Raw genomic sequence first — 22,056 nt, forward strand, 5'->3', positions numbered from 1 at the left:
AACCAGATAAACCTGGATTTGATTCATAATTGTGTCATCCTTTTACATGTTTAACAAATAGTTCTACAGTGCTAAGTACCAGGCACTGTTCTAAATGCTTTCCATGTATTAATTTATTTAATCCTTATGACAAACAACCTTATAAAGTAAGTCAGAGGGGTTGGGTGACTTTCCTAAAGTCACGAGGTCAGTAAGGGCTCGAACTGGGACTGGAATCTAGGCGGTCCATGTCCTTAAATACTACGTTCTACTGCCTGTGCCCTATTGGCACTTCTCTGCTTACTGGCTGAGTCTTTAATGGCATTCCCAACTTTCAACTTCTCTGAGACTTAGTTCCTTCACCTTTAAATAGAGGCAATCCTTTTCTCATAGGGTTGTTCTGAAGAGTCAAAAAAGGTAGTATTCGTAAAGCATCCAGCTTCTGTCTGGTGTGTAGTCAGAATTAGGAGCAGTGGGTAAAGTTAGCTTGGGTCACACTGTGACTCAAGAGTATAAAGTCTACCTGTCAGTTTTGTGGTCCAGAAACGATGCCACTGTTTCTTTGTCCCTTTAAGGACATGGACAACATCCACCCCCTGAGGACTTACTAATCTGACTCAAAAGTTTTATGATGGTGTAAAATATGGATGTCATTTGTGGAAATGTCAGTCTGCAGCACATTGTTTGGTTGTTTCCCTTTTGTTCACTTGAAGCTTCATGCAGATTCTAAAACATTATGCCTGTCTCAGAAAAGGTAGTTATAAAAATAAGTTACCCAAACTGTTTTCTGCTCCTTACTGGTACCTTACTCTTCACCAGCACAGACACCCATTCACAGTTTGTCGCTCTTAACACTTCCTCCTAAATAAGTTAATGAAATGTATTCTTATGTCCAGTAGCTATTTCTTGCCTGGTTTCCTTACACCTCAGTTTTCCTAAGTAATGGCATATTTTGACTTTCGCATGTATCAGAAACCTTCATATTTTAAAACAATAGAGATTATTCACAGAGGTATTTCATTATGCTCCTAAAAAGTAGATTGAATGCTTTCCCTGATTTATATGTAGAAATATGATAAGAACAACCAGACATCTGAAGCAAAAACCTTGTCTGGGGTACCCCGGTTTGTGGTAGGCTTGCACAGGGATAGGACTAATGTTGATGCCATAGACCCATGACATTATGGCTTATTTAAAGTGTTTTCTCAGCTCCTGTATGGCTCCTGCATGTACAAGCAGCTCCCTTACCTGGGCCACCTCGGGAATTAATTCATAACTCATGAATCTATTGAGCTTATTATAGGCTAGTAACTGTGCCAAGAGCCCAGAAGTTCAGAATTCACATAGCTGGTTTTGAATGAGGATAGTTGTCTAACTAGGCACTTACGGAAGCAGGAGAATAACTGCTAAGTGAGTGGGAAACCCTGGGTTCTTAGAACCATCTTTGAGATGGTTCAGTTGGGGTGTCTACTAGGGAGATCATGGAGAACTTCCCAGAAGAGGTGACACCTGATCTGTTTTTTAAGGATTATAGTAATCAGCGTGGCAAATTTGCATGTGTGTCTGTGTGTGTGTGAACTAAGTAAATGTGCACATAGTGGATATAAAATTCCTAGACTTTCTCCCCCATTGGGTTTCCAGAACCTTAGCATCCAGGCCTTTTACTCTATAAGGCAATAATTTGAAAAAGTCTTCTCTGGGAAATCTGACCAACCCAAGAAGGAAGATCTAGAGATATTGAATAGCGGGTACCCTGAGTTATGTTCAATCATGTCAATCTACAAAGAAAACCTTCCAGAAAGGAGGAGAAAAAAATGAGGATGGTAGATAGGAGAAGGAAATAAATCAAGATAAGTAAAGGATTGATTTATTCAACATGATATCTTAATAAGAAAATTATCAGTAAGAGAGGACAGAGAAAATGAACAGAAAGAACCCTTTAGCAAACAAATTCAGAAGGGTGTACATGTGTGGTGCACAGAGAGAGAAATGAGCTGCTTCTTATCCTCAGTAGTGGGGAGTAGATAGATACTGCCTAAAACAAAAGGCCACATAACGCAGTCATGTTATTATGAATGTGGAAGTAGTCTTCTTTTCCATAAATGGATGAAAGAACTTAGAGTGGTTGTCTCTGGGGAAGAAGAGATAGGAGGCGGAAATGGGAAACTAGTTTTTCATAACAAATCTTATAAAATTGTTTGATACCTTAAACCATGTGCAAGTGCAAATTTGATAAAAATTAAAACAAAAAAGACTTTTCCTTAAGTCTAGAGAAGAGCAGACTAGATATAGATGCGTAAAGATATGACTGAACTTGGTGATCGTGCTGATGAAATCACGTAGCATGCAGGGACGTGGAGATCCAAACTAAAGGAAAACTCTTAAGTCCTAGATAGAATGCATAGCATCAACTCCACACGTACACTCATCCTACTGAGAATGCAGCCAATCAAATATAAAGGGGGTGGGATAACATCACTTGCAAAGAAACCAATCTAACAGCCAACTAACTTCTCCTCAGCTACAGTAGATGTCAGATACCAGCAGAATGTGATTTTCAAAATGCTAAGCAAAATTGTCAACCCCAAATTTTATATTGGCTAAAATATTGGGTTGGCCAAAAAGTTCATGTGGGTTTTTTTTTCTGTAAAATAAAACACACATTTTTCATTTTCAGCAATAACTTTATTGATTTGGATATTTTGAGTATGTTGGCTATTCCCCACATGGTTTAATGTCGATTGTTCTCAATTCTCAATTTGATCACTAGCAACTTCAACTGGTCTACCCGACCGTGGAGCTTTGTCCAGCAAGAAATCTCGAGCACGAAACTGCACAAACCACTTTTGACACATTTGATTTGTTATAACAATTTCTCCATACACTGCACAAATCTCTCTTTGTGTTTCAGTTGTGTTTTTTCCTTTCTTGAAATAATAAAGCATAATATGCTGCAAATGTTGCTTATTTTCTTCCATCTTCAATATTAAAATGGCTACACAAAAATTCACCAATTTTGATAAGTTTTTTTTAATGCACATTGATATGAGAGCTGTCACAATACAACCTAACAAAGGAAGTTAGAGACAACTAAGCGCTAGAAGAGACATCTTACAGAAAAAACCAAGTGAACTTTTTGGCCAACCCAATGTAATTAAAAACTGAAGATAAATTAAAAATTTACACAGATAAGTAAGAGTGGGTTAATTAATCTTGCTGAAAGAAGTACTAAAGGATATGGTAGAATGAGAAGAGAACTGAACCAAGAAAAATGGTGTAGGTTGCAGGAAAAAAATAGTAAAGAAATTAGTATAAAGGGAAATCTAAATAAGCACTGTTAGTAAAATTAACAACAACAGTAATAGTAACTCTTGCTGTTGAGTATTTGTCAGGAATAATAAAGAACTGAACTCCTATAATAGTATGGGCTGAGAAAGAGATGGAAGCAATAGTTTCCACAGACTTTGTATTATTCTAGGAAAGAATAGAATAATGATTTTCTTCAGATTTTGGTTGGTATACAAATTTAGGGATAACTTCCATAGAAATGGAATGACTTCCAAGCCAGTGGAATCAAGCAAATTCAATTAATTCAACAGATAGCAGGAAAGAAGGGGGAAAAACAACTAAACTCTCCAATTCAAAGAAAATATTGCCAGATTGCATAAAACTATGCAATAAGCTTCAGCCATATATTGTACTATTTACAAACATCATACCTAAAACACAGTGACTCAGAATCTTTTAATGTAATGGGATGGAAAAAGATATATCAGGTAAATATGAATTAAACTAAAACTGAAATAACAATATTTGTGTTAGGTTAAATAAAACATTAAGGGTCCACTTTAAAAAAAAAAGACTATGTCATCATCATTGATTATTTGGGTCAAAATTTAAGTACCTAAATTTATCTTTATCTGGACATTTGTGTTAAGATGTGTCATAGTTATCAAGTTAATGAAACTATTTTTAAAGGTATTTTTGGGCATTTTTATTGAATTTATTGGGCTGACATTGGTTAGTAAAATTATATAGGTTTCAGGAATATAATTCTACCTGAATTATAGTAGTAGCTGATATGTAGTACATCATCTACATATTATATTGTGTGTTTGCCACCCCAAGTCAGATCTCCTTCCATCAGAATCAGGGACTCTATCACGAAGGATGGCATTCAACACCTTGCTCCATCAGCATCATGAGTGGGGGTAATGTGACTTCAATAAGTAGTTTTGCTCATTAATATTTAGAGAATAGTTGGCAATATTTGCTGACAGCCCCTTATTCTTGGAAAGTAGTTTGGCTTCCGTGAGACTCCAGACCCAAGTCAAATGTACTTTTGAAGCAATTTTGATCACAGTGAAAATTGCCTACACAGCATATATTATTTCTAAACTTGCTTCATGTAGCAGTAACAGAATTACCGGTACCTTTTAAAATGTAATATCATCTGTTATCAAATTTAGAAATGAGATGGTGTGAAGAGAGCCCTCCTTGCCTTCAAACATGTTTTCTCCTAACAAAGGCATGTAGAAATCTTAATCCATTTAAAGTTCTGTTAAGGTTTCAGATAATCCTTCCTCCCCTCTTAACTGGCCCTTGCTACAGCCAACAGCCCGTGTTCTTACTAATCAGGCCAAACCAATCTCTTTTTCAAGAGCAGGGCCCAAATAGATACTGTGGGATGAGTGTCCCCTTTGTCCAGGAGGGGAGCCAAGTTGTGTAACCCTACAGCAGTGACAGGAGTGGGGGTTACATGGCGTGGGTGGAAATTCGTTCTTGTTCGTGCCCAGAAGCAGATAGGCTGCAGGTTCTAGCTTCACTCAGCTGGGTGCCTTGCCCAGACAGGGGTGGGGCTGGTAGCCTGAGAAACTGGGTATTTTTCCCAGGCTTCTGGGTCACTGCTGCAGCTTTTCAATACCCTTTAAAAAGCACCTCGAGGAAACTCCTCATTGGCAGCCCAAGAGCCCACTAGTTCCAGGGGAAGAATCTGGGCAGCAAAGAATTTTCTCTCCTCTCTATTTCGCAGGGCTCATGGAAAGCGGGATTTAGTGTATTAGTTTTAGACACGGGGCCAAAAGGTAGCAGTTGCAAACTTTTTTTTTTTTTCCTTTTGGATTTGAGGCTTCAAGCAACCTGGTTACTTTGCTACCTGTTACCATTAAATAATTTTAATCATGTAAGTAGTTTCAACCAGTGTTCGATCTTAGCAATACCTTGCTCCCAAAATGCTGTGAGTGATAGTTCCATTCAATTCAAAGGATTTCACATCTGAGAATTTTCTTAAGAAAACCATCTGTTTCTCATAACAAGAGTCAGTCCTATTTTACTTGAATTAATTACTCCAGAATTATGGCTATTAATTGTGTGATTTTTTTTAATTGATTTTGTTTAGGACAAATAAAATGTTAACCCATTTTAAAGGTACAATATGTACCACACTGTTCAAATTGGTTTGTGAGCTCATATTTATGTTGAACCCCTTACCCAGTTCAAATGATTTTTTTCTTTTATTTTTAAATTATCAAATGAATAACATCCTTATTATTCTTTTAAAAATACAGGAAATGTTGAAAATAAAAGGATGTCATTCGGTATCACCCCCATGGCACCACTTACCATTCGTGGGCTAGTTCGAAAAACAAAAAGTTTTCTGCAACATGTGGACACACACCTGGGATTTTAGAGCATCAGACTGAAAAGAAACATAGAGATCATTTATTCGAACTTTGTCAGTTCAAAGTAACGATATTTGGTTGAAAAGGAGGTAACTTGTCTGAGGTTATCATTTCAATCTGCCTGTGTCTTAGCCTTTGAACTCAAGTCCTTGCCTTCTAGGACTTTGTCCAGGATATCACAGGGCTGACAAGTTTTTAATTGTTAACCATTCATTTTTATTTTTTTAAGATTTTATTTATTTATTTTTAGAGATGGGGAAGGGAGGGAGAAAGAGTGGGAGAGGAACATCAAAGTGTGAGAGAAACATCCATTGGTTGCCTCTCACACACACCCAAACAGGGACCTGGCCTGCAACCCAGGCATGTGCCCTGGCTGGGATGGACTATAGTATCTACAAATTCCCATTAATGGCCATTTGAGACAGCACCACTTTTTCGACACAAAGATGTCGTCTTGAACATAGCTGAAAATAAATCCTTCTACATTTCACATGCTGTATAAAAACTCCTGCACGCAGAAATCATAGTTGTTATACAATTTAGGAAACTCTTGGAAGCACAGTGAACCTTTAAAACCTACAGTTATTTCATGTCATTAGATTAGATATCCTAGAGTCCAAGTTGAATAAAATCAGATCATTTTAGAGAACAAATCTATTTAGCTCTGACTTGGTCAAATATGACTTAATCATTGTTAATTAGCCACATCCCTGTTTTATTAGATGACTGGAAGAAATATTAGAATAATCTTCTTATTACTTGATAGATAAAGCCTCTTTATTCACAGTGTATTTTTAATGCAAATAGTAGTAATAATGATAATAGTAGCAGCTACTATTTTTTGAGAGTACACAGTGTGCCAGCTATGTGCCAATGTCTTTACAAATATTACACTTAACCTTCACAACAGCCCAATGAGGTAGGCACTGGATTTATCCCCACTTTATAGAGAAAGAAACTGTAGCTCAGAGAGGTTAAGTAACTTGCCCGAGGTGGCACAGTGAGTGGGTGGCAGAATGCAGACTCGAACCCAGGCCTGCGTCACTCCAAAATCTACGACTGGGCCCCACCTCTCCAAAGCAATTCTTATGAATTAATGTTATATCTTGCTGATTTAAATTCTTTTATTAGCAGTAATTCTTAACCTTTTGGGGTTTGTAGAATTATTTGAGAATCTGTATTGTTGCCTAGAAAATGGTATATTTGAAAAGATATGTACAATTTAAAATCAAATTTCAGTAAGGAGAGTCTCTAGCCTGAAAATCCCTGTAATTGGGCTTTTACAGAGTTGCAATCTTCTGGAATCTTTTGCTAAAATACAACTAAGCCTGTAAGAGGAGAAAGGGGAGTGCTTATCAACAAAAATTGTGACATTTTTGTGGGGGTAAACAAAAATGAAAACAAAGATGAAAATCATTTTAGTAAATGGAAACAAGGATGGCAGGAAGCACATGTTACGCATGTATCTGTTCCTCATTTTCTCTGGAACTAGACAGTTCTGAATGGGACCCCTAAAAATTTTAGTACTGACACTGAATCATAACCAAAGAATAATTTCCAAGATATGATCTCATGGCCAAATAATTAACTTTCAAGGAGTCCAGTAATTACTTAGTGAAATATGAAGTAAAACTTTCATGTTCTCTCTACTTAGATTAGGGTAGGTTTAAGAAACAAAAGATAATTCTTTAAGTATTTAAATATTAGTACGTGTTAAAAAGAAAAAATCTGGTGCAGAAAATGTGAATGTTACAAAATTAACACAGTAGTTTAAAAACTTTCTACTCACAACTCCCATCATTAATGTATATAATTGAGAGTAAATTGTTTCTCAACGCAATTTTTCTGATCGTCTCTGAACTCTATGATGCCCCTATTGATATTAGTTTTATAATTTAAACCATTGTATTTATTTTTCGAGTGTCATAAAAGTAAGAAAAGAAAGTATTTCTGCTTAATTTTAGATAAATTATATAGATAATTCTGTTATTTCAACTTTTCTATTGTGCTAGTCAAGTGTGCCAATGTCTTTACAAATATTACACTTAACCTTCACAACAGCCCAATGAGGTAGGCACTGGATTTATCCCCACTTTATAGAGAAAGAAACTGTAGCTCAGAGAGGTTAAGTAACTTGCCTGAGGTGGCACAGTGAGTGGGTGGCAGAATACAGTTAATACAGTCTAAAATGCCGTTAAGAAAATGTGCTGAATGAAATCTTAAAGTACACAGAATAATATTCTTTTTAGGGGAAGTGGGAGCAAAGAAATGGGGACATTGGTAAGATGTTAGGCACTGTCTGATCTATGGGGTTTAAATGATTTCTTATATTTGAATGGCTATAATTTAATTCTTTCCCTCTATTTACTGAGATGTATTTTGGAAGTAAAAACATGGCATCGTGCCCCCCAAAATACAAACAAATACACTCTCAACTTTTATGTGATAAGTATTTACATAAAAACTAAGTACATTGACTTGTTCCTTTTAGAATATTTATAACATATTTGAGAATTAAAAGCCATACTACATGGATATCTGAGTCTCCTCTGGTTTGGGGTTTGATCTTTCTTTTAGAACAATATGAGACTAATTCTCCCAGCAGTAAGTTGAGTGTTCACAAAGTAATACTCATTCCTTCAGGCTACAGCATTTACTCCACCGTGGGGGTAGGAGGGGATGCTTGACTCAGTCAATTCTGACATTTATAAAAGATTTGATGGAGGAAATTGAAACTAATAGCTAAATTATTAGCAGCTGATGCATTAACTAGTACCCTGCTGAGTGGCCTAAAAGGGTTGAAAATGTCTAACACCCTGAGTGGCAATGAGATTGTAGTTGGGGAGAAGAAAGCTCCTTTTTTGAAAGACACAAAGGCAGTTAAATATTAACTACAGACCATAATTTCTTTCTTCTGTAAAAGTTACAGGGACTTGAGCTTGCTAGTCTTGCTTGAAGAGAGCTTGAAAACAGTCAACCAAATTCAGCTGCTTCATTTTTCAGGAATGAAAAATGTTGCTGAAATAATTTATCTGGCCGGTGTCATCATTCCTTTAACTTCGAAGTGTTTTTGTTTTCCTTCACCTTGCTACATTTCTTTAGCACCCTGCTGTTCTGATGTGAGCTCTGGGCCAGTGCCATAGGCAGTCCCTGGGACTTGTGAGAAACACAGAGTCTCAGACAACCCCAGACCTGCTGGACCAGAATCTGCATTTACCAAGTTGCCCAGGTGATTCATCAATGTCTGAAAAGCCCTGCTTTAAAACACTGAAGCACTGACTGAACAGTTGCCACCATTATGACCCAGAGTTGTTCATGGAGCTTCCAAATGGGCCCAACCTTTCTCTAAAAGCAAATATCCTCACTGGGAAATTGACCTGCTGTTTTAGAGAAGTATAGGACTAGAAAGGGTTTTCAGCTCCTTTCTGCTGAGATTGTCATCTTGCTGTCTTTCAAGCACAGTACACTTCAATAAAGCCTAACTAGGAACAAAATTAGGTGGGATTTGCCAATTTGTGACACCAAAAACTCCAAATGTCACAATCTGTGCTAGTTTCACCATCTCTCAAAACTATTTCTGGAATGATAAACAAATCAGGTATTGGATGACTTTACAATTTACCGCCTTTGTCCCTTTACTCTGTACCCAGGATGGGTACTAAGTAATGATCAAATGCATAAAGCTCTGGGAGAGTATGATTAATCCACCTGGATAGAGTACAAACAGGATATGGGAAGACAAATACACTTATTGCTGTCACGTACAAAACTCTATTTCAAACATGTTAGTCCCACAAAATGGAGAAGAACCTGGTTTCCATTGAAGGGTGTTTCTACCGGGTAACAACCAAAACAGGTTGAATGAACTCATTCCTATAAGCTTCATAAACACTTTCAACTGATTTTTAAATGCCTTGCTCTGAGAATCTGGAAAGACCACGTGCTTTCTTTTTGACTGACTGTATGAGAAGATAATCACTTGCAGAGAAATGCAGTGAAGCAGCTGATAAAATGTTTTAAAAATATATTTCAGAGAGGACAGCAGTACTGGAGATGTCAGAACGGAAGCCCCACATTCTCCATCCTCCTTACAGTCGCCCTGTGCCTGGCACGTCCATGTCTCCTCCTCAGCCAGCAAATGGACTAGTAAAAATCAATCCTGTACTTTATTGAATTTTATAGAACAGTTCTCTTCACTGCCTGTTAATAAAATATCCCCTTGGAAGGAATCCAGAATTCTCTCAGGCAGTTTAGACTTTCTGAAAAAGGAAAACAGGAAAGGAGAGGGAGCAAAGGAATATAAATGAAAAAATAAACTTTGGGGTAAAATTCTCACCCGAATACATTGACTAGTCTGATTAATTTTTTAAGTATTGTATCAGTACCACTGTTTTTAATTGAACCATGAGTAGAAGTTATGCTGCATCCTCAACTCTCAGCAACGTTAAGAAACAAAGTCACCTTTTGATTCACATTTCTCACTGGCGCCCACAGAACACATGGGATAATTGAAGCCCCCAAATGGGGTGACATTGCTCACGGCCTCAAGGGCAAGTTAGGAAGATGCTGGGAATGTTAAAGAGAGAATTCAGAATCAACATGAACATCCCATTTGGAATGCCCTTCACGCTGCCTAGGGACTGAATAATGGCGACAGCCAGTCCAAGTGGCGAACACCGATGAAGACCTAACTCTTGATGTTAGAGACCCAAGTCTAAACTCCCCTGTTTCTGCTGTCTTTTAAGAAAATAAGTCTTTATTCAGGCAAGGCTTATTGAAGGAATGGATTCAAGAAGAAACAATCATTGTGTGGACTTCATCTTTGATGTCTTCATACTTTGAGTGGAGTCCCTTATCTACACATCGGACTTAGTGGCGTAGAACTATGGCCTGGGGCTGTTTTGGAAAGTGCTACTCTACATTCGTATGATGCTGTGGAAAAATTAAAAAATAAAGCTTTGGTCTAGAAAGCTCTGATTCTCACTACCTTTATGATCTTGGGGGGAAAAAGTATTTATTCTCTCTAGGTCTTAATTTCCTTACTCAAAAAATATGGCGTGTTACATTTTGCCCCACTCTACAGTTCTATAAATCTAGCCCTCGGATTTCCAGCCATCTTCTAAACAATGACAAAGATAAGAAACCAAAAATTATAAGAACAGAGAGAGATCATAAATTCTTTATGAGAAAGCTTTATCTAAAACTCATCTTTTGTGCTTGAAAGCAAGTTAGGAATTTTCTTTGCTTAAGCCATACCTACACTTGTAAATGCCAAGCACACGTCTACTTTTAAATTGTAGTAAGAACTAGATTTTTGTTACTTTTTTTATTGTTCAAATACATTCGTCTCCATTTTCCCACCACCACTTTCCCCTGCCCCTTTTTATAGCAGCTTTATTGAGATTCAATTCACATACCATACAATTTACTTATTTTAACTGTGCACAATTCAGTAGCTCTTTAAAATCATAGTTACTGAGTTGTATGACCATTGCCACTATGTAATTTTATATTCTTTTCATCATCCCCAAAAGAAACTGGTACTTATTTTGTACTCCTCTTCCTCCCCCCACCCACCCAGGCAACCACTGATCCACTTTATGCCTCTCTGAATTTTCCTGTTCTGGGCATTTCATGTATATGGAATCATACAATAAATGGCCCTTTGTGACTGGCCCTCTTTCACTTAACATTTTCAAGGTTTATTAATGTTGTAGCATGTACCAGTATTTTATTTCCTTTTATTGCTGAATAATATTCTATTATATGGTTATACCATGTTTTATTTTTCATCCATCAGTTGATGAACATTTGTCTTGTTCCACTTTTTGGCTTCTATGCATCATGCTGCTATCCACATTTGTGTGCAAGTTTTTGGGTGACATGTGCTTTCATTTACCTTCAGTATATACCTAGGAGTAAAACTGTTGGGTCGTGTGGTAACTTTATATTTACCAGGCTGTTTTTGAGGAATTGTCAGAGTGTCTTCCAAAGTGTTACGCCATTTTACATTTCCATCAGCAGTGTGTAAGTGTTCCAATTTTTCCACATCCTCACCTACGATTAATGTTTTCCATTTTCTATTATTACTATTCTAGTGGGTATAAAGTGGTAGTTTGTAGTTTTCATTTTCATGTCTCTTATGGCCCATTTTGGAGAAATGTTCTCTCATATTCTTTGCTGATTCTTAAGTTGTGTTGTATTTTTATTAATGAATTCTTTATATAGTCTAGATACAAATCCCTTATCAGATATATGATTTGCAAAATATTTCTCCCATTTATTTTCTTTTTGTTTTAAAGTATTGAAATCCTAAAGAACAGATACCCTGATTTGCCTGTTATACAGAGACATAAAGAATCTGTCTTTATTCCTAAAACATCTATGATACAGCAGGACCACAGAAAATCATATACAAAAAATGGTTCAGCTGTTTCCTGATGAGAGATTCAGTACCAATGAAAAAATCAACATCTAGGTTACAAAGAGAAGTAGTCAAAAGATATGTGATTGAAATTGTCCATCGTTTATTATTAACAGACATTTATGGAATACCACTATGTACTGGGATTAAATAAGAACAGTTGAGAGTTTGATTCTCATCTAATTGGGATTGATAGTCATAACAACAAAAATTTTTTTTAAAGTTAAATATACTGTAAGATTTTTTAAAAAATAATTGTTTAGAGGTTTTATTTTATTATTTTCTTCTATGTATTTTCCAAGTATTGAATATTTGGTTTAATAATTTTTGTTCATGTGTTATAAATAAAGAAGTAGAATACATACATATTTGCATATGTGTGTGTATATATATTTATTTACATTTATATTTTTTCTTTTTATGGATCTCTTTTCCTAAAATCAATGATGTTTATTTAAGTGCCTTTCCCAGTTAATTCGCAGATGTTTTTAAAGCGCTATCCCAGGATTAATTCATTCACTGAACAAATAATTGCACTGTCTATATTCCCAGTTCTGGTTTAGGGGCCAGAGTAAGGTGGTAGACAAAACAGACCTTGATTGTTCCTCATGGAGATTCCAGGCAATAAACAAATACAAAGACAAATAAATGTAGAATTACAATTTCTTAAAAATGGCTGAGAGGAAGGAAGAGGGTGCTGAGAGAGAATACTAGGGAGATTGATTTTAGGCTGAGGAACACACTGCCATATAGGGAGGGTCAGATGGAGCGAGCCAGAGGGGCAGGAAAGCATGCCAGGAAAGGGAACAGCATGTGCAAAGGCTATGAGGCAGGGAAGAGTTGGCTAAGTCCAAGAAAGGGCAAGAAGGCCAGTGGGCTAGACAGGTAGTAAATGAGGTGGAGAAGGGTAGGAGGCAAAACTAAGAAAAGGGCAGGCACCTGTTCACACAGGAGGTTGGAGGCCACATTAGGAGTTTGAATTTTATTCCAAAAATAGTTGAATGGTTTTAAGGATTTTAGCAGAGGAAATGACATGATCTAATACTAACGTAAAAAAATCATGATGGCTGCTTCATGAAGATTGATGTATGGAAGTAAAGTAGAAATAGAACCAAAATGACCACTTAGGAGGCATTTGCAGTTGCCTGGGTGAACAATGATATGAGCATGGGCTAAAACGAGACAGTGGAAAACCAATAAGGTGAACAGATTTGAGATTATTTTGATGTAATGGGTATGAGTATGTTTTGTGAGTTAGGATATTAATCCCTTCTCTTACTAGCTGAATGCATGGGCAAACTCGCTCTCTATGCCACCATTTTCTTAGTAGTAAAGTAGAAATAATGATAGGAATCATATCATAGAGCTATGAAAATTGAATGAATTAGTAATGCCCTATATCCTAAGAGTACGGGGCACACAGTGAATGCGTCAGTAAGTTTTGTTGTTGGTATTGTTTTTACCACTTAAATGGGCAGGAGTGGTAATGGTTTGGAGGGGGAGGAGGGCTGAGATGTCAAAGACAACCGCCAGGTTTCTGGTGTGAGTACCAGGTGATTGACAGTACCAGGCCCTGAGATGGAGGAAATTGGGGAGAAACAGCATTTGAGGAGAATATCAAGAATTTTGTTGTAGGGCATGCCAGTTGGACTCATGCATGAGATATCCAAGTGAGATGTTCCATGGTGGAATCTGGCGCTTGGAGTAGTGTCCTGGCCCAGAGATTGAGCTTACGTTCAAGATGAAACTAAAATGTACTTGATAAATGTGCAGAACAGTCAGGACTTGCAGTAATTCCATCTTGTGACTGACCAATGGGACGGCAAAACAATTTAGTGACTTACCTTCCTCAGAGAGGTGGCAGATATGGCTAACAAAGAGTATGAAAATGGTTATCAGACCATCTTTTGAACTTTACATTCCTATTTACTGTTTGAGTGTCTGTGAACAGTTGCAAGTAAGTGTTCAATGAACAGTTCATAGGTTCAGTGGGATGGAGAGGAGGAATCAGGGGCAAGTCCCAGTTTCTGTCTTAAGTGCCAGAGAGTTTGTATGGCCAGTTCCTGGGATGGAGGAAAGTGGAAAGAACACACTTCTCAAAACTTCAACTTCTTCGGCTGGAGGTTACTATACGAGGGGGGGAACCCAAAAATGGAATTTACTTTTCAAAAATGTGTATTTATTCTTACATGTGTACCCTTCAGTCACCTTCAAAGAACTCTCCATTTGATGTAATACACCTTTCAAGACATTTTTCCCACTACTCAAAACAGTTTTTGAACTCATCAATTTTGATGCCTTTTATTGGTTCTGCCGTTTTTTGTCCTCTTCTACATTGGCAAAATGTTTGAGGACACTTTTCGTCTGGAGAAACAAACAAAAAAAACGTTGCTCAGGGTGAGATCAGGTGAAATAGGGAGGATGAGGCATAGGGTTCATGCAGCTTTTGGTCAAAAACAGCTGAACACTCAGCACGGTATGGCCATGTGTGCTTGTAAGTCACCCATGAAATGGGCAAACATGTTGAGTCTCCAAAAAAATTCACTGACCCAAATGCAGCCTCTCACAATAAAGCCAGCTGGTACACTGACACAGATGGGCTTCTAGAACACTCACCTAGTGGGGGGAAGCCTGTACTACAAGGGCCCACCCTCCAGAAGATTAATTTCTTTTCTGGGGGGTCCACCCCCTCGTACCTTCCTCATAGGTGAGGACCAGAAAGAATTTACATAATATTTCTAGCGCAACACCTGGCACATGCTCAATAGTGATTTTCTTGTGTGCTCTGGGCTCTTCCCTCCTTAGCCCAGCTGTAGCTCCCCTGCTCTGCCTCAATCTGCTTCCATTTGTAAGTGAAAATGTAAAATGGGAACAATGCGGTGACAGAGGAGGCCAGGACTAGGATGAGGCCAGCGAGGCACTCACCTTAGGTACTGAAAATTAAGTCATCAAGATAAAAAACTGTTTCAATGCCATATTTTGAAATATCAAAATCAATGCAAAAAGTCCATGATAAACACAATACCATATTTTTAATAAAAACAGGATGAGTATTGCTGATTTTACCTTTTGCCTCAAATTCTAGCACTCAGTATGGCACTATGACACAGTAAAAAGGGAGAGAAAATGCTTCTGCAGCCGGCTCCCTGAGACTGTCATCCTTTCTGAAGCTGGTAGTGAAGAACCAGTCAGCAGACTTGTGTACTCCAATGCTCTCTAGGTGCTAAAGGACGCGTTCTAACAGCCTGTGACACAGGGCACCCTTGGGGTTTGAGGCCTCTCCTAGCCCAACCCCCAACCTTTTTCTATCAATTGCAGTGTAGGAGTTGGAGCAGGGTTCTCAGGTTCACCCCACCTCAGTGAACGCAGACCCTAGTGACCCTGGAATTGTTGAGCAAACACAAAGTGAAATAACCCAATGCTCTATTAAAGGCTGAGGTTTAAAGGTCAGCTTTGTGCTTATCGAGTGCAAGTCTGCCTCACTCCCTAAATGACTCTGGGGGTTGCGCTTGCAATATGGACTGAGAAGATGAACATTTCCACTCAGATCGGAAGCTGTTGTTTGCTTTGCAAGGAGCTGTCATTGCCCACTGCAGGTCAGGAGTGGGTGGAAACTGAAGGGAGGTCCCCGAACAAGGAACGCTGCCTTCTGGTTTTGACTTAGAAAGCTCCAGGTACATGTGGTGCCATGGGGTGGCTTGTGGCTTTCTGCTGTTTCCCATGAAAGTCAGAAAATTTCCAACTGAAACCTTTTGGTCATTTAAGCATTGTCAGCGGGTAGATAACGAGTCATGAAAGGACAGATTGGCCAGAGCTCGTATCTATCGTGTAGAAACCGGTTGTGGAGTTTTGAGCTTTTGGGTCACTTTTCCTTTCCCAAAAGCTGGGTACGAGAAGCCAGATTTTAAAAAGTCACAGTAAGTATTTTTATTTAAAGAAAAAATTCTCCTCATTTTTAAAACATTTTACTGCAAATGTAACGTACCATCATCACATGCATTTATGAATTATTGTGGGTGAAACAGTAATGACTAGAGAGTCACATGAATTACTCTGAAGCTGCTGCTGAGCAGCGCCTACACGCCAATGGCACTTTAAGATTGCAACATCTTGTTTGGTGACCTTCATGCCACTTGCCTGCACGCACCTTAATCTCTCTCTCTCAAAAGGAAAAAAAAAAGAAAAAAAAAAGCAGAAGGAGAAGAAAAAGAAAAAGCTGAGCCTGCTATAGATTAGACAGTTGTTGGTCTTGTTTTTAAACCAAGTTTTTCATTTACCTACTACTTTATAACTCCTGGTTTAATTGGTACAAAAGGATGAAGTTCACTGTTTAACTCAGAAACCCATATTTGAGTTTTTAGGAAAAATAAGTGCAAGGGCAGTCATGAATTGAGACTGAAAGACCTCACAGATAAATCAGGTGGTACCTTGCAAGAATAAAAGTACAGAATGCTTCCACAACATTGTAGAATACGTACACACAGGCACAAAGGGAAAGAAAATGCCATATTTCATAAGAAGGTATCTTTCAGATTTTGAAACTTTTAACTAAAAGTTCAGAAACAGAATAAACATTGAGACAAATCAGCTTTATTAAATTAATTTTTTTTTTTGGTGGGGGGCTGCCCCTGGGATCCGCTCTAGATCTCGCTGTCCAGTTACCTACCCCTCCGCGGGAATCACTTTGGAGTCTTTATTTCTCAGGAATTAATACCAAGACTTTTCAGAATAAATATCGCATGATCCCTGAGCTAAGACATACCTATGGAAGTTTTATTTCTTAAGGAATTAACAAGATTATCCATTGCATAAGAATGTTAAATAATTAAGCTGTGATACTTTGGTCAAAGGGGTCTAGTTTCCTTCCTTTCTTCTTCCCTCCTTCTCTCTTCCTCCTTCCTTTCTTTGCTCATTCATTCTTATGATGTCCATTTGAGTGCTTAGATTATCTTATTTCTACCTCTATAATTATTCATTTTACATCAAAGCAGTTCCATTAAGGATCTAAAAGCCAAGTAGTATCTTTTTAAAGCTCCTATTATTCATCCAAATTTAATCTTCTCTTTTTTCTCCATTATTACTAAATTAGTAAAACTAGCATTCATGTAGAAAGTCTCACCAGTATATTGCCTCCTTGAATATCTTAACTCAAAAGTATTTATCTATATATATGGTATATAACTAAAAGATAAGGCTAATATTCTTTCAACTGGCTACCCTATTTTGAAAAATCTTCATCTACCTCTCTAAACCCAATGCAAATCGTCACTGCATTTGTAGACAAGCATTATACAGAAAGCTATTAACCTGACTTCCAATTTTCAAAAAAGAAAGTCAAATTCCACCGCAGATTAGAACTGTTGGTCTAAATGTTGGCCTGTTAATAAGCAGGGAGAATAACTTAGGTACTTTCCCTGCTGAGCTAAAATACAGCACTGTTCTCTTTACTCCTGTGGTGTTTTTTTATCATGAGTTTCTTGGTTTGGGGAAATTTCCTGTCAAAAATCCCGTTTCTGTCAATCAGCCAGCTCACGTCCCTGGGAACGGGTAGTGCAGCAGCAGCGCGGCATACTGAATTTTAATGTGACTGTGGCCTACCCTGATTTCAAAAAGGGGTCATGTACAGTGAACTCTTGGAAGCAGTTGGGAGCAGGTTTAAAGTGAAGATAACGCATTATATTGATATAGACTGTTCAGCATGCTTCTAATGTAACATGTCTGTTAAGTAGCTTGCATTCAAGGATCTGTGATCATTGTTTCTAAAGAACTTTTGGTTTTCTTATGTCCTTTCTTTCCCTTTCATAGACTGACGGTGTGACCACTGCGTAGTTACGCCTCTGACAGCCAGAGGCCCTCCATCAAATGCAGACTTCTACCTTTGCCTCCAAACTCAAGCCATTCCTGCTTTCACTTCCTTCTGTCTTACCTTTGTCCTTGACCTGGTTTTGGCTGGTTGGTTTGCCATTCTCTAAAATCGTACCTCCCTGGCTGGTCTCTGGGTGAGCTCCTCTGTCACTTATTTTTAACTGATGGCACATTATCCTTCGTTGTCACCCACTAGCTTGCATTTTTCTTCCCCTCCAAAGCCAGTGCCAAGTCTTTTCTTCTCTGCAGGGATCTTCCTATATTTGAATATTAGATTTTTGTACCCAGAATACCTCTGGAACTTTTTAATATACATTTAGTCAAGCAACCTGAATTTGTTGTAAACCTTCAAAGACTAAGATTTTTATTTTTTATACATTTGTAATCTCATGACAGGTACATAGTGGGGTGTGTCTCAGTTCAGGAAGTGAACGTCCAGGTTGTGGCCCTGGCAAGATGGGAGGTAAACGAGTCTATGTTCATCGAAACCCCCGTAGTTGAAGGCTGCTTCTCCATCTGCTGGAACAAACCAGAAAACGGCTTGCTGATGTCTGTACTTTAGCTTTCTTCATTGATAGCAATTGTCCCTGAAAAATTGTTTGTATAGTTACGTAAGGCGATCTTAATATTATCAACATTGTAAACGTCATTGTTTAATCTCTTTTGGCAGTAAGCCTTCCTTAGAGTTAAGCTATCACAGTTTTTCTAATGATTTTTTTTTTTGCTACCTTAACCCCCTTTAAGTGCCGTTCAGTGGTATTAAGTATGTTCACACTGTTGTGCAACCGTCACCACCATCCATCTCCAGGACTCTTCTTGCAAAACTGAAACTCGGTGCCCATTAAACAATAACTCCACCTTTCCCCTCCTGGAAAAACCCTGAAGACCAACATTCTTCTTTCTGTCTGTATGATTAGACTACTGTAATTACCCATAGAAGTGGAATCATAGCATTTGTTTTTTTGTGACTGGCTTATTTCACTTTGCATAATGTCGTCAAGGCTCATGCATTTGGTTGCATATGTCAGAATTTCCTTCTTTTCTTAAGGCTGGGTAATATTCAACTAATGCACAATTTTTAAAAAAGTTTTACAACAGCATTTTGAACCCTGACTCATGTTTATGTATGATTGTGCTGATTATTTCAGATATGTAAGGCATTTTTATAGTAATTAGGTTAACTCTGTTTTTGTTGATAATCACTGAAGGTAGATTATGATAGTATCTACTTGATTTTCCTTAAATTCTCAAGGTCTGAAGACATTCACGATTAATAGCAGTTCTATATTTTATTATATATAAGAAATGTCATATTTTATATTTCCTTATATCAAGGAAGTATATTTAAAAATTGATATTTTCATCACCAAAATACAAGTTACATTAGTCACTTCTCAGAATTAGACACTTTTTAGGCTGTTCCAAAAAGTAAATGTAATTTTAAATATACAAGTAAAAACTTTCATTATTAAAATACTTACATTATAAAACATTTAGAGAATGGACATTAGAAAAATCACTTAAGATTGCACTTCCCAAACATAACTTAGGATTTTAGTGTCTTTCCCTCCAGTCTTTTTTGCTTACACATATTTTTATTACATGGTTCTAATCATGGTACATTATAAATGCCTTTAATACTCTAAAACAGAAAAGCTGCGCAGTAGAAGTCAACATAGTTTTATGATCACTTGTTTGATTAAACTCAAAAGCACCTTGAGAAGCACTGCAAGAAAAGCACAGTTAACTGATGTCGTGACAGCAAAGATCTGTTGGTCCGCACGATTAGCCACGACTCGGTGGATAGTGGGCATTCCCCAGTGACATCACCAGAGCTGGAAGGAGGCATGCTGTAATTGGCCATATTTACGGAAAACACATTTGCCTCAGGAAAAGAGGCGGAAGCAGGGACAAGCAGGGATGAAAGATGGAGACCTTGTGGGCATCTCAGCCAAGTTGAGCACCCTGGCTCTCACAGCTCTTCCTCAGAGTCTGAGAATGCCTCGGGATCCTTCCATTAAAGCTCCTTTTCTGATTAGCTTTTGCAAATTGGGGTTCTGTTTCTCGTCACTGAAAGATACCTGTCTAATCCACCTTGACTCTGACCTATTTCTGTCCTCTTTGGGCTGTCTGAATGATTTACTAGATCGATACTCTTCAAGCTGATACTACTACTCTTCCGTGAAACTTCACCCAACAAGCAGGCAGAAGTAGTTTCCCCTGTGGCTCTGTCTCTGGGACCTGTCCTTTACTGAATGAATTTGTTTTGATGACAAATACTTTCTCCTCGAAACCTGTGGCAATCTTGCTAGGCAGCAAGAAGCAACTACTTGTCTCTCTATATTTCAAAATCCTATACCATTTAGGTGGACACTGAAATATGTATCCTTCTTTCCATATACCTTCCCATTTGCAGAGCACTCACAAATTCTAAGCACAGAAGCGATCAGACACTCTAGGACATATTTCTTAGGCTTTTTTTGTTTCGGTGTAGAATATTTAAATTTATATTAAAGGTGACCACCATCATTCATTCTAAAGAAGGTCCTAGTGTCACTGGTTAGACACAAGATAAGTAGCAATAAAGTAGAAAGAGTGAAAATATCCCTGTGTCTTAATGGTTATATAATGAAAAACTGACATCTTGTCATTGAACTTAGATTTAATACGTTAACAGGACAAGATAAAACGAAATGCATTCCCTCTCAAATCAGACCCTCCCATTTACTACAAAGAAGGGTGTGGCACAAGAAAGGTCTCCAAATTTACTGCAGGTTCACTTAGACCTGTCTGAGTTGTTGAGATTTTTTTAAGTTCAGAAGTTGAATTTTTATGACTGAACCTAGTTAATTGTTACAGAATGGTGAATTGTATAGAATATTCAATAACACATAAAAAGAGCTGACGGTTGTTTTCTCATGGTAATGTATTCTAATTTATAGCATTCATTAAATGCTTCAGATTTTTTCCTAATTGAGTTTAAAAATAAGTGTGTACTTCTTTGAACTTCCATTGATTTGCGTTGAAAAGCTATTGGAAAGGGGAAGCTATGCTTGTCAATTATGTAAGTAAAATTTATATTGCCCAAAAGTTTTCATCTACCATTGGTTTAAAATTACTTGATTTCTTATAAAAACAGAGGCAATATTTGCATAATGTGTCCCCTGTTATCAGGGGAGATTAGAAAGTTGTAAACAATACTTTGCAAGAGAAATAATAGTATCAGCCATTCACGGGTAGGCTAGAATGTGGTATATGTTGAACTATTATTTATTCCTCCCTTTGGGAAAAATAAGAGTGTAATTAATACTCTATAATATTATTACTTGATGCAGTGATTACCCAAAAGATCCAGCTGTATCACTACACTGTTTTGTAAGTCAAAAAAATACCTTCATGAAGACCTCAGGCTTTCATTAAGATCAGGAGAGGAAAATGGTAGAGGGAGGAAGAGACCATGGCAATGGAGCAGGAGATGCCAACTGCGTGTGCTGTGTTACCTGAAATATGACTACTTCTTGAATACTTGAAAAGTTCATGTGATTCAGGAAGCTCTTTTAGATGATATAATCAATGGACCCTTTACTAAGACAGTCTGGGACAGTTTATCCTCTCAACATTTATCTATTTGTCAAATTAGATAACAAAAATCTTCCACCTTCCTCCCCAAAATATTTTTTTCTTCTGACTGTATGCATGTCTTATCCACTAGAATGTTAGCTCCCTGAGGAAAGATGCTGCAGAAGATAGGCTTGTAAAGAAATATGCCCAGTCTCTGGGAACTTAACTTCTTGTTGGGTAAAATTAAAAACCACCTGTGAGGATAACTAAAAACACAGTATGTGTCAAGTGTACTGGGAATTAATAGAGTTCATCAAAGTGTCTTTAAACTTTTTAAGTAGTTTAAAGAATGGGTTCCTCCCTGTTTCCTCAGGACCCAGCCTAGGGTTGGACACTTTGCAAGTATGCAAAGCAATAAATATTTGTTGTTGTTAATGATATTGATGTAAGTAGATGTTTGAAAGCTCCTATTGACAAACAAGTTTGGAAAGTTCTGAATTAAACAAAGAGAAAAAAGGAGACTATGAAGTCTTTAAATTGCGAAAG

General features: G+C 37.6%; 1 protein-coding gene across 6 annotated transcripts in view; it reads left to right on the forward strand.

The window, feature by feature from the left end:
- Positions 1–22,056, forward strand: part of THRB (thyroid hormone receptor beta) — a 330,196-nt gene that overhangs the window by 21,805 nt on the left and 286,335 nt on the right. The window lies entirely within an intron of this gene.

This window comes from Pteronotus mesoamericanus, unplaced genomic scaffold (assembly GCF_021234165.1).
Source record: "Pteronotus mesoamericanus isolate MK-2021 breed Mesoamerican mustached bat unplaced genomic scaffold, CSHL_Meso_final scaffold_54, whole genome shotgun sequence".
NCBI classification, from domain to species: domain Eukaryota; kingdom Metazoa; phylum Chordata; class Mammalia; order Chiroptera; family Mormoopidae; genus Pteronotus; species Pteronotus mesoamericanus.